Source organism: Heptranchias perlo, chromosome 5 (assembly GCF_035084215.1).
Source record: "Heptranchias perlo isolate sHepPer1 chromosome 5, sHepPer1.hap1, whole genome shotgun sequence".
NCBI classification, from domain to species: Eukaryota; Metazoa; Chordata; class Chondrichthyes; order Hexanchiformes; family Hexanchidae; genus Heptranchias; species Heptranchias perlo.
This window is the reverse complement of record NC_090329.1, coordinates 97,871,444-97,883,648: the sequence shown is the minus strand read 5'-3', so window position 1 is coordinate 97,883,648 and position 12,205 is coordinate 97,871,444. Positions and strand designations below refer to the sequence as shown.

General features: G+C 39.8%; 1 protein-coding gene across 3 annotated transcripts in view; it reads right to left on the bottom strand.

The window, feature by feature from the left end:
• rngtt (RNA guanylyltransferase and 5'-phosphatase) overlaps positions 1-12,205 on the bottom strand; it is a 326,235-nt gene that overhangs the window by 69,084 nt on the left and 244,946 nt on the right. The window lies entirely within an intron of this gene.

Below are 12,205 nucleotides of genomic sequence, written 5' to 3'. Positions count from 1 at the left end.
TAACAACACTGAAACCGATTATCTGGTCATTTATCTCATTACTATTTGTGGCACCCTGCTGTGTACAAATTACCTGTCGTGTTTCCCTACATTACAACAGGGATTATACTTCAAAAGTACATGATTGGCTGTGATGCACTTTGGCATGTCCTGATTCGATGTAAAGTATAGAAGGGTACGCCACCTTAGAATGAGATAGGAACCTAGTGAAGCTACTTCACAGGCCTACCTGCATGGTAAACACTAAAAGCAGCAGGCTGTAGACAGAGCTACATAGTCCCACAATAAACAGATCAGAACAAATCTCTTAGCTGTACCACATCCATGAATGGCTCACCTCCTGACCCTCACTCAATTCCTCTCCATCATCTACAAGACTTAAGTCAGGAGTGCAATGGAATTCTCACCAGTTCCATGGATGGGTGCAGCTGCATCAACACTCAAGAAGCTTCATACCATCGCGGACAGTTTGCTTGATCGGTGCCCCTGCCAGTGAACTCAATATCAACCCTCTCTACCACCAGAGCACTGTGGCTGTGATATGTCCAATCTAGAGGATGCTCAGAAGCAATTCACCAAGGTTATTTCAAAAGCACCTCCCCTCCCCTGTGACCTCTACCACCAAGAAAGACAAGAGCAGCAATGTAATGGGAACATCCCCATCGCCAAGTCACACACCAGCCTGATGTGGATGTATAATTGCCATGCCTTCATTGTCAATCGGGGTAATATACTGGAATTCTATACCTATCACTATTGTGGGAGCACCATCACAGGGACTACAGTGGTTCAAGGAAAAGGCCCATCGCCATCTTCTCAGGGCAACTAGGGATGGACAATAAATGTGGCCTTGTCAGTGTCACCCACATCCCAAGACAAATTAAAAAACCAATCCAAGTTATGAGAAAAGGTTACGGGCATTGGGCTTTCTGTCATTGGAACAGAGGAGACTTTAAGAAACCTAATGTAATGACATACATGACATATGGAAGTTTTCAAGATTACTAAGGGAATGGATAAAGGTTGATCTAGGTAAATTGCCGAATAGTTTAAAAATTAGGGGATATGATTTAGAAATTGGAAGTAGCTAGGAAATTGAGTCAGAACTATTTCACATAATGAATAATGCACCTATGGGACAAGTTCCTCAGTTCTACTGAAGCAAACAAGGACTTGTTGGGCCAAGAGGCTTTTTCTGTTTCTATATTCCCAAATTATAGGATTAATGTTGAAAATCTCTGACTGTTATCTTTTATTTAGGCCAAAAGTTAAGGTTGCAATCCAAGAACTGAATATTGACACCAATGTTATAAATGATATTACACAAATGGTCACCATTATGTTTTAAGTTAATCAGAACTAGTACCAATTTAACTCTGGAAATAAGTTTCATTGTTATACTTATGGATTTAGATTATATTCATTTACACTATTAATCATTCTTGAAACTATCACTGCAATCTTTCAAGACTGAGATTTAGAGCTATGCATTCATATATGTAGTTAAATGAAAGATATCAGTTGTACAGAAACTGTTGTGTTAACTCTGAGGTCTTCTAAACGAGTTGTAAGATAACGTCAAATCTTTGTATTGCTGCAGTGTGTTTACAGTAATTACTGGCAGTTTCTTTGAAACATCATTATGTAGTGACAGCTATGGACAACTTTGTGTATCCCTAGAATCATGCGCTTGAAATTCAAGCCACCGGCATTAGTTTGAAAAAAACCTGCATTGTGATTGCTTTGAGGAGTTACAAATGAAAAATGTTTATCAATCCAAACCCAAAGGACCCAAATCAGTATTATAAAGCTCTGCCACTGAAAAATCTCTCAATCAACACTACTCAAGTACTGTAAATGTTTTAAAGAACAATCCGTACAATTACTACTGTCATGTTCAATCAATATGCCCTCAAACCAAAAGAAATTAACATATTTGTTGAAAGCAAAGCTGAAAATATCAGTAGAAAAACACAAAACAATCAAAGTCATCTACTTTGACCATTGTTGTTTTCATTATATTAAAAAATGAATAACAGCCCAATTCAGACTATTCAGTGAGCTTGATTGATGGCCCATACTTTCAATGACAGCATAAAATTGTTTTGCTACAGCAAAAGCAAGATCACTGAATTTAAGATGAAAATACTGTGGTACTTGCAAACTTAATCTTCAACAGAAGGTGGTGCTTTTACTAGGGGATGGGGGTTGGGGAATCATCTCTAATGTTCGCACAATGACAGTCTTTGAAATCAACAAGAAATTCAAAGATGCTAAAAGTGATAACGAAATTCATTTATTTAAATTACAGCGTTCGGTCAACCTCACTTACTGATCCAAAGCAATCAGTGACTTCTAATTTTGCAAGTGAAATGTATAGAATTGTGTTGGATGTTGCATTATCCTATAGTAAATGCAGGATAAGCAGACCCAGATAAACCATGAGTTAGCCTGACACCTGTCGTTGGGAAAATGCTGGAATCCATTATTAAGGAAGTGGTAACAGGGCACTTAGAAAATCATAATATGATTAGGCAGAGTCAACATGGTTTTATGAAAGGGAAATTGTGTTTGACAAATTTATTAGAGTTTTTTGAGGCTGTAACTAGCAGGGTAGACAAAGGAGAACCACTGGATGTAATATATTTGGATTTTCAAAAGGCATTCGATAAGGTGCCACATGAAAGGTTGTTACACAATGTAAGGACTCATAGGGTTGGGGTGCCGCAAGGATCGGTGCTTGGGTCTCAGCTATTTACAATCTATATTAATGACTTGGATGAAGGAACCGAGTGTAATGTATCCAAGTTTGCTGACGATACAAAGCTAGGTGGGAAAGTAAGGTGTGAGGCGGACACAGAGTCTGCAAAGGGATATAGACAAGTTAAGTGAGTGGGCAAGAAGGTGGTAGATGGAGTATAATGTGGGGAAATGTGAGGTTATTCATTTTGGTAGGAAGAATAGAAAAACAGAATAGTTTCTCACCATTTAAAAAATATTAAAAAATATTAAATGCTGGTGTTCAGAGAGACTTGGGTATACTTGTACAAGAAACATAAAAAGTTAGTATGCAGGTACAGCAAGCAATTAGGAAAGCAAATGGCATGTTGGCCTTTATTGCAAGGGGGTTGGAGTACAAGAGTAAGGAGGTCTTACTACAGTTGTACAGGGCATTGGTGAGACCTCACCTGGAGTACCGCATACAGTTTTGGTCTCCTTATCTAAGGAAGGATATACTTGCCTTAGAGGCAGTGCAACGAAGGCTCACTAGATTAATTCCAGGGATGAAAGGGTTGTCCCATGAAGAGAGGTTGAGTAGAATGGGCCTATACTCTGGAATTCAGGAGAATGACAGGTGATCTCATTGAAACATACAAGATTATGAGGGGGCTTGAAAGGGTAGATGCTGAGAGATTGTTTCCCCTGGCTAGAGAGTCTAGAACTAGGGGGCAGAATCGCAGGATATGGGGTCAGTCATTCAAGACTGAGATGAGGAGGTATTTCTTCACGCAGAGGGTTGTGAATCATTGGAATTCTCTACTCCAGAGGGCTGTGGATGCTGAGTCACTGAATAGATTCAAGGCTGAGATGGATAGATGTTTGGACTCCAGGGGAATCAAGGGATCGGGCGGGAAAGTGGAGTTGAGGTCAAAGATCAGTCATGATCCGATTGAACGGTGGAGCAGGCTCGAGGTGGCTGTATGGCCTATTCCTGCTTCTATTTCCCAAGTTCTTATGTTGGCTGAGTAGTTTTATGGCTGTGTGTCAGAAGTGCATTTGTTTGCTCCAGGAATGTTTACACACAAGATTCTGATGCACAACTGGTTCTAACTTCACAGGGATACTCAGGGCCTTTTGTGAAAATATGTACTGCTGAGTAACTCTCCAAATTTTCCTACAATCTTAAAAGAAACATTCTACTCCAAAATACAAAAGTTCCCAATTAGGACCCACCCCCCACCCGACCTCCCAAAAAGTTATTTTCACCAAATTACTAAACCTATCATCAAATTCATCTGAAAGGACAAGAAGTCCAAAATGAACAAATGGCTACCAAAAACAAAGGAAGCCTCATGCTTCTGAGCTGTTACCATTACAAATAGGTAGTTACAAGTCCAGGCAAAAGTGCCACAAGGCAACACCTCATAAGGCATACATACGAACATTCGAATTAAGATCAGGAGTAGGCTATTCGGCCCTTTGAGCCTGCTCTGCCATTTGATAAGATCATGGCTGATCTGATTGTGACATCAACCCTACTTTCCCGTCTACCTACTATAACCTTTGACTCCCTTGTTAGTCAGGAATCTATCCAACTCAGCCTCAAAAATATTCAATGACCCTGCCTCACCGCTCTCTGGGGAAGGGAGTTCCACAGACTCACAACCCTGAGAGAAAAAAATTCTCCTCATCTCCATCTTAAATGGGAGACCCCTTATTTTTAAACTGTGGCCCCTAGTTCTAGTCTCTCCCACAAGGGGAAACATCCTCGCATCATCTATCCCTTCAAGTCCCCACAAGATCCTAAATGTTTCAATAAGATCACCTCTCATTCTCCTAAACTCTTATGTATACAGGCCCAACTTGTCCAACCTTTCCTCATAAGATAACCTCCTCATCCCAGGAATCAGTCGAGTGAACCTTCTCTGAACCGCCTCCAAAGCAATTATGTCCTTTCTCAAATAAGGAGACCAAAACTGCACACAGTATTCTAGATGTGGTCTCACCAATGCCCTGTACAATTGTAGCAAAACATCTCTACTTTCATATTCTTTCCCCTGGCAATAAATGACGACATTCCATTTGCCTTCCTAATCACTTGCTGTACCTGCATACTAACTTTTTGTGATTAATGTACGAGGACACCCAGATCCCTCTGTACCTCAGAGTTCTGCAATCTCTCTCCATTAAAATATACTACTTTTCTATTCCTCCTGCCAAAGTGGACAAGTTCACACTTTCCCACATTATACTCCATCTGCCAAATTTTTGCCCACTCACTTAATCTATCTATATACCTTTGCAGACTCCTTATGTCTTCTTCACAACTTACTTTCCTACCTACCTTTGTGTCATCAGCAAATTTAGCAACCATACATTCGATCCCTTCATCCAAGTCATTAATATAGATTGTAAATAGTTGAGGCACCAGCAGTGATCCCTGTGGCACTCCACTCGTTACCTCCAAGGGCCTTAAAGTGGCTACAGAGATAGTGGATGCATTGGTTGTATTCTTCCAAAATTCACTAGATTCTGGAAAGGTCGCAGCGGATTGGAAAACCACAAATGTAACCCCCTATTCAAGAAAGGAGAGAGACAGAAAGCAGGTAATAATAGGCCAATTAGCCTAACATCTGTCATTGGGAAAATGCTAGAATCGATTATTAAGGAAATAGTTGCAGGACATTTAGAGACTCAAAATAAAATCAATAAGAGTCAACGTGATTTTATGTCCTTTGAGGAAGTAACAAGCAGGGTAGATAAAGGGAAACCAGTAGATGTAGTGTATTTGGATTTCAAAAAGGCATTCGATAAGGTGCCACATAAAAGGTTACTACACAAGGTAAGAGCTCATCGTGTTGGGGGTAATGTATTAGCATGGATAGAGGATTGGCTAACTAACAGAAAACAGAGTCGGGATAAAGGGGTCATTTTCAGCATGGCAATCTGTAACTGGTGGGGTGTCACAGGGATCAGTGTTGGGGCCTTAACTATTTACAATCTATATCAATGACTTGGATGAAGGAAGTGAGTATAGTGTGGCCAAGTTTGCTGATGATACAAAGATAGGCAGAAAAGTAAGTTGTGAGGCGGACACAAAGTGTCTCCAAAGGGATCATAGAATCATAGAAAATAGGAGCAAGAGTAGGCCATTTGGCCCTTCTCTGACATTCAAAATGATCATGGCTGATCGTCTAACTCAGTACCCTGTTCCCGCTTAATCGAGTGTTCCCGGTTAAGTGAATGGGCAAAAATTTGGCAGATGGAGTATAATGTGGGAAAATGTGAAGTCATCCACTTTGGTAGGAAGAATAAAAAAAGCAAAATATTATATAAATGGAGAAAGACGACAGAATTCTGGGGTACAGAGGGATTTGGGTGTCCTCGTACATAAAACACAAAAAGTTAGCATACAGGTGCAGCAGGTAATTGGGAAGGCAAATGGAATATTGCCTTTATTTCAAGGGGGATGGAGTATAAAATAGGGAAGTCTTGCTACAACTGTACAGGGTGCTGGGTGAGACCATACCTAGAGTACTACGTACAGTTTTGGTCCCCTTATTTAGGAAGGATATACTTGCATTAGAGGTGGTTCAGAGAAGGTTCACTAGGTTGATTCTGGGTATGGAAGGGTTTTCTTATGAGGAAAGATTGAGCAGGTTGGGCCTATACTCACTGGAGTTTAGAAGAATGAGAGGAGATCTTATTGAAACATACAAGATTCTGAAGGGGCTTGACAGGGTAAATGCTGAGAGGATTTTTCCCCTCATAGGGGAATCTAGAACTAGGGGGCATAGTCTCAGAATAAGAAGTCAGCCATTTAAGACGGAAATGAGGAGAAATTTCTTCTGAGGGTTTTGAACCTTTGGAATTCTTTGGAGAAGTGAAGGCTGAGTCATTGAATATATTCAAGGCTGAGTTAGACAAATTTTTGATCAGCAAGCGAGTCAAAGGATATGGGGAACAGGTAGGGAAGTGAAGTTGAGGCCAGAATCAGATCAGCCATGATCTCATTGAATGGCTCAAAGGGCCAAATGGCCTACTTCTGCTCCTATCTCTTATATTCTTATGTTACATCTTGCCAACCTGAAAATGACCCATTTATGCCTACTCTCTGTTTCCTGTTAGCTAACCAATCCTTTATCCATGCTAATATGTTACCCCCTACACCACGAGCTCTTATTTTGTGCAGTAGCCTTTGATGTGGCACCGTGTCAAATGCCTTCTGGAAATCCAAGTAGACCACATCCACAGGATCCCCTTTATCCAAAATGTTCGTTACTTCCTCAAACACGATTTCCCTTTCACAAAGCCGTGTTTTTTTTATTCGTTCATGGGATGTGGGCGTCGCTGGCAAGGCCAGCATATATTGCCCATCCCTAATTGCCCTTGAGAAGGTGGTGGCGAGCCGCCTTCTTGAACCACTGCAGTCCGTGTGGTGAAGGTTCTCCCTTCACCACACGGAAGGTTGACTCTGCCTGATTACATTGAGATTTTCGAAGTGCCTTGCTATAACCTCCCTAATAATAGATTCTAGCATTTTCCCTATGACAGATGTTAAGCTAACTGGCCTGTAGCTTCCTGCTTTCTGTCTCCCTCCTTTCTTGAATAGAGGAGTTACATTCGCTATTTTCCAATCTGATGGGACCCTTCCAGAAGCTAGGGAATTTTGGAAAATTAATACCAATGCGTCTACTATCTCTGCAGCCACTTCTTTTAAGACCCTAGGATGAAGTCAGTCAGCTTTGTCAGCTTTTAGTTCTAATAATTTTTTCAGAACCCTTTCCCTGGTGATTGTAAACATTTTAAGTTCGTCCTTCCCTTTCACCTCTTGATTCACAATTATTTCAGGCATGTTATTTGTATCCTCTACAGTGAAGACGGACGCAAAATATCTGTTCAATTCATCCGCCATTTCCTTGTTCTCCATTATTAATTCTCCAGTCTCTCTCTCTAGAGGACCAATGCTCACCTTACTTACTCTTTTCCTTTTTAAGGTACTCTTACTATCTGTTTTTATATTTCTAGCTAGCTTTCTTTCGTACTCTAATTTCTCCCTCCTTATTATTCTTTTATAAACAATTGTAAACAATTTTACAACACCAAGTTATAGTCCAACGTTGGACTATAACTTGGTGTTGTAAAATTGTTTACAATTGTCAACCCCAGTCCATCACCGGCATCTCCACATCATTATTCTTTTAGTCATTCTTTGCTGTTTTTTTATATTCTGTCCAATCTTCTGACCTGCCACTAATCTTCGCGAAGTTGTCATAGAGTTAGAGAGTCATAGAGTTATACAGCACGGATAGAGGCCCTTCGGCCCATCATGTCCGCGCCGGCCATCAGCCCTGTCTACTCTAATCCCATATTCCAATAGAGTCATAGAGTTATACAGCACGGATAGAGGATGCTTTTTCTTTCAATTTGATACTCTCTTTAACTTCCTTAGTTAGCCACAGATGGTACGTCCTTCCCTTCGAGTCTGTCTCTCTCACTGGAATGTATCTTTGCTGAGTGTTATGAAATATATCATTAAATGTCTGCCACTGCATCTCTACTGACCTATCCCTTAACCTAACTTCCCAGTTCACTTTGGCCAGCTCTGTCTTCATGCCCTCATAATTGCCCTTATTTAAGTTTAAAACACTAGACTTAGACCTACTCTTCTCTACCTCAAACTGAATGTGAAATTCAATCATACCTCGAGGCTCCTTTACAATGAGGTCATTAATTAATCCTGTCTCAATACCTTACCAGATCTGGAATCGCCTGCTCTCCGGTTGGCTCGAGTGTGCTGCTCTAAGAAACTGTCATTGAACTCATCTTCCAGGCTACCTTTGCCAATCAGATTCTTCCAATCAATATTTAGATTAAAATTACCCATGATTATTGCTGTTCCTTTCTCACAAGGCCCCATTATTTCTTCCTGTATACCCCGTCCTACAGTGTGGTTACTGTTAGGGGGGCCGATAAACTACTCCCACAAGTGACTTCTTGCCTTTACTATTTCTTATCTCTACCCAAACTGATTCTACATCTTGGTCTTTAGAACTAAGGTCATTTCTCTCTATTATACTCATGTCACCCTTAATTAACAGAGCTACCCCTCCGCCTGTTCCTAGCTTCCTGTCCTTCTGAAATGTCAAGTACCTTTGAATATTCAGGTTCCAGCCTTTGTCATCTTGCAGCCATGCCTCTGTAATGGCTATCAGATCGTACATGTTTATTTCTATTTGAGCTGTCAATTCATTCATTTTGTTACGAATGCTACACATATTCAGATACAAAGCCTTTAGTGCTGTCTTTTTACTATTTTTGCAACCCTCTAGCCTTATCGGCTGGTGCACTCGTAAGTTTGCATGCTCTGTCCCTTCCTGCCACTCTCTGATTATCACTTCCCTTATTGCTACCTTGCTCTCTGGGGAGTGATAGGGGAAAAAGCACTTATTACAGCTCCGTGTCCAATCTACCCAAGACTGAATGGGCCACCCTACACACTGGAGAGTAATATTCCAGCACTTTAACATGGACTCTATATTCCCAGAATCTGACTGAAACAAGCAGTTGTAAAAAAGCAGCGTTAGAGATGCGATATAGCAGCATAAGTGATGCAATAAAGCAACCCACAGAGAGTCTTCATTCAGACTTTCTCTGCCAAACTGCCGGGAAGTGACTGGCCTCTGCTCAGCACCTCTCAATAATAATGACTGAGATTGAGAACCTATTGTGGAATAATGACAAGCAGAGCACATTCGACCAATTAATGTGATGTACTTCCTTATTCTCCCTGTTTATATTCCAAAATTTATGTAACAAATTAAAAACCTGTCATATCCTCAAATTTTGGAACTTGGGATTTTTTCTTCTTCAGGAAATTCATTCAGGGGCTTCTGAATACGTTGTCCAATTGTTCCAATTGAGGCCTGTTATCTAATTTTTAAACATCCAAATACTTTTTCCACATGATATTTGTGGCAAAAATTATTTTCCCAAATCTACTCTCAAAACCATTTCAAAATGCAACAATAGAATAGATTGACCTATTTCAAAATGGCCTTTTTTAAACAGTTATGCTCCTAATGAATATTATTGTGACTTAAAAAGAATACACTTCATTGTTTAAACAAATAATATGAAAGATTATAATTCCAGAATGTAAGACCATTAATTAGGCAATGAAGAAAAAGGGTAAAGATTGTTTGGCACAAGGTGAAGCTGAACAGGGAAATAATTGCTGGGATGGTAAAAGCCTTGTTTTTTTTATTACTGCCATCATAACACATGATTATGTGCAACAAAACTACAAGTTAATCATCTGTTAAGTTGGAAAATATGGCCACTCTTACTCGTCTCTAGTAATACTTGTGATGCTGTTTCTCTGTCTCCCCCCACTGCTTTTGTCTCTTTCTCTTTTCTTTCCCCTTCGGTCTCTATCTTATGCTTCTCTCTCTTTCATTTTGAGCAAAAGTTGGTGGATGGTGTGGTGTGGTGTGGTGTGTGTTGGTGAGGAAAGGAGTCACCAATGGCTGCAAGTTGCATCTGAGGTAGTGGTTGCAGGGAAAATGTGGCCTTCAGTGGCTTCCTACCCGTCCCCTCCTTCCAATCATTTGCACTTCCCCAACGCCTTGGTCCGATCTCATCCCCTTCACTGTTCATATTTTCCAACTTGAATATGTGTAATGATACAAGTAATTAACTTGTAGTTTTTAAAATTTATTAATAGTACCTCATCATAATAATGCCTCAAAACTCTTCACACAATTAATTACTTATGAATTTCAGTGACTGTTGTTATGCAGAGAAACTCATCAGCTATTCTGCATCAGTAACATCTGGCAACAGTAATGATATGATTGACTATTTAATTTGTACTTAGACGATATTGGTTCTGGGAACAATGTTAGTCATACGAAAAGGATTTCTTGCTTCCCCTTCAATTTTCTGCTACTCGTTCTCCTTCTCTCTCACCACTACTCCTAACTCTTCCCCTCTGACCTACCTGATGAACCCCTGGAGCCCCATTCCTCCTTACTCTGTTCTCACTCCACTCCTCCCACCCCACCCGAGGTAGAGTGGCGAGAGACAAAATTCCCTCCGTTTCCTTCAGAGGCTTGGTTTGCCTTCAAAACTCAACTTTTTTTTTTAAAAAAAGAGATCGCTCTCCCACTTGATCTCGGGTGTTAGAAATCAGAATCTCTCTCAATAGGTGTATGCGACAGCATTGATCTTTTCTAACTGTCAACAAAAAACAGATGAGATAATTAGTTGGCTTCATAATTCAACTGGCATTTTGTTTTGAGAATTGAAGTAACATGAAATTAATATATTCATTCTCTCTCCTCTCTCTCGCACATTCCCCCTCCTCTCTCTCAGCTTAATGCACTTCCTAAAGTTTATAGAGCATGAAACAAGATAACAGGTGTGTAATCAAAACATGATCATTTCTATCTATTTATATACATTATATAATATATAAAAAGTTTCTCAGATTTAAAGAATAATGTCAATTTTACTTCAATAAAACTTGAAATTTGTCATTTTTCAAAATTATTTGAAAAAAAGCTAAGCAGGAAGTGCTAGAATCTAAAGAAAGATATTCCAGCAGTGCAGCTGACTGAATGGTACTGATGCATCCTAGGAAATTGGGTACACCGCACTTGCTCAGACTGGACAATCCACATCCAGCTCTCAGTCACAGTTCTGGGGAAAAATATCAAGTTTGTGCCCAGGCAGGCTTTCAGGAGAGGCTGAGACCTTTAAGTAGAAACTTTTATGAAGGCATTTAGAGACATAAAAGACAATTCAATGAATATATTACATTTTTGTGAAACATATCGTTTTAGATTTTTTATTTTGTTTTAAACTTTTATTTTTGGACATTAGAAATTTCAGTTAGAGAAAGAAAGTGGTGGCTAAAAAGTTTTCAGAAAGCACTTTGAGTCTAGATTGCACACTCACAGTGACACGTTTACTGAGGCAAAACATGAGAACATAGAAATTTCTAATGCCATAAAGTTGACACAAAAAGTAACAAGAAATGAAGTTGTTCAGACTAAAAAGGATCGCAAATGTAAGATTTTTACTATATTGTTGAGTATACCACATAAAATGATTTGTTACGGTAAGACTATAATATATCAAAAGTGACATGAGGAAAAACTTTTCATGCAGTGAGTAGTTACGATCTAGAATGCGCTGCCTGAAAGAGTGTTGGAAGCAGATTCAATCATGGTTTTCAAAAATGGAACCGGATAAATACTTGAAAGGAAAAAATTTGCAGGGCTACAGGAAAAGAGTGGGGGAATAGGACTAACTGGAATGCTCTTACAAAGAGATGGCATGGGCTCGATGGGCCGAATGGCCGCCTTCTGTGCTGTAACCATTCTATGATTCATTGAATATAAGAAAGGACACAAGCTAGCAACTGACATGGAATAAAGGAATACAAAAGAATGAATCAACCATCAGGACTAGGTTTTTT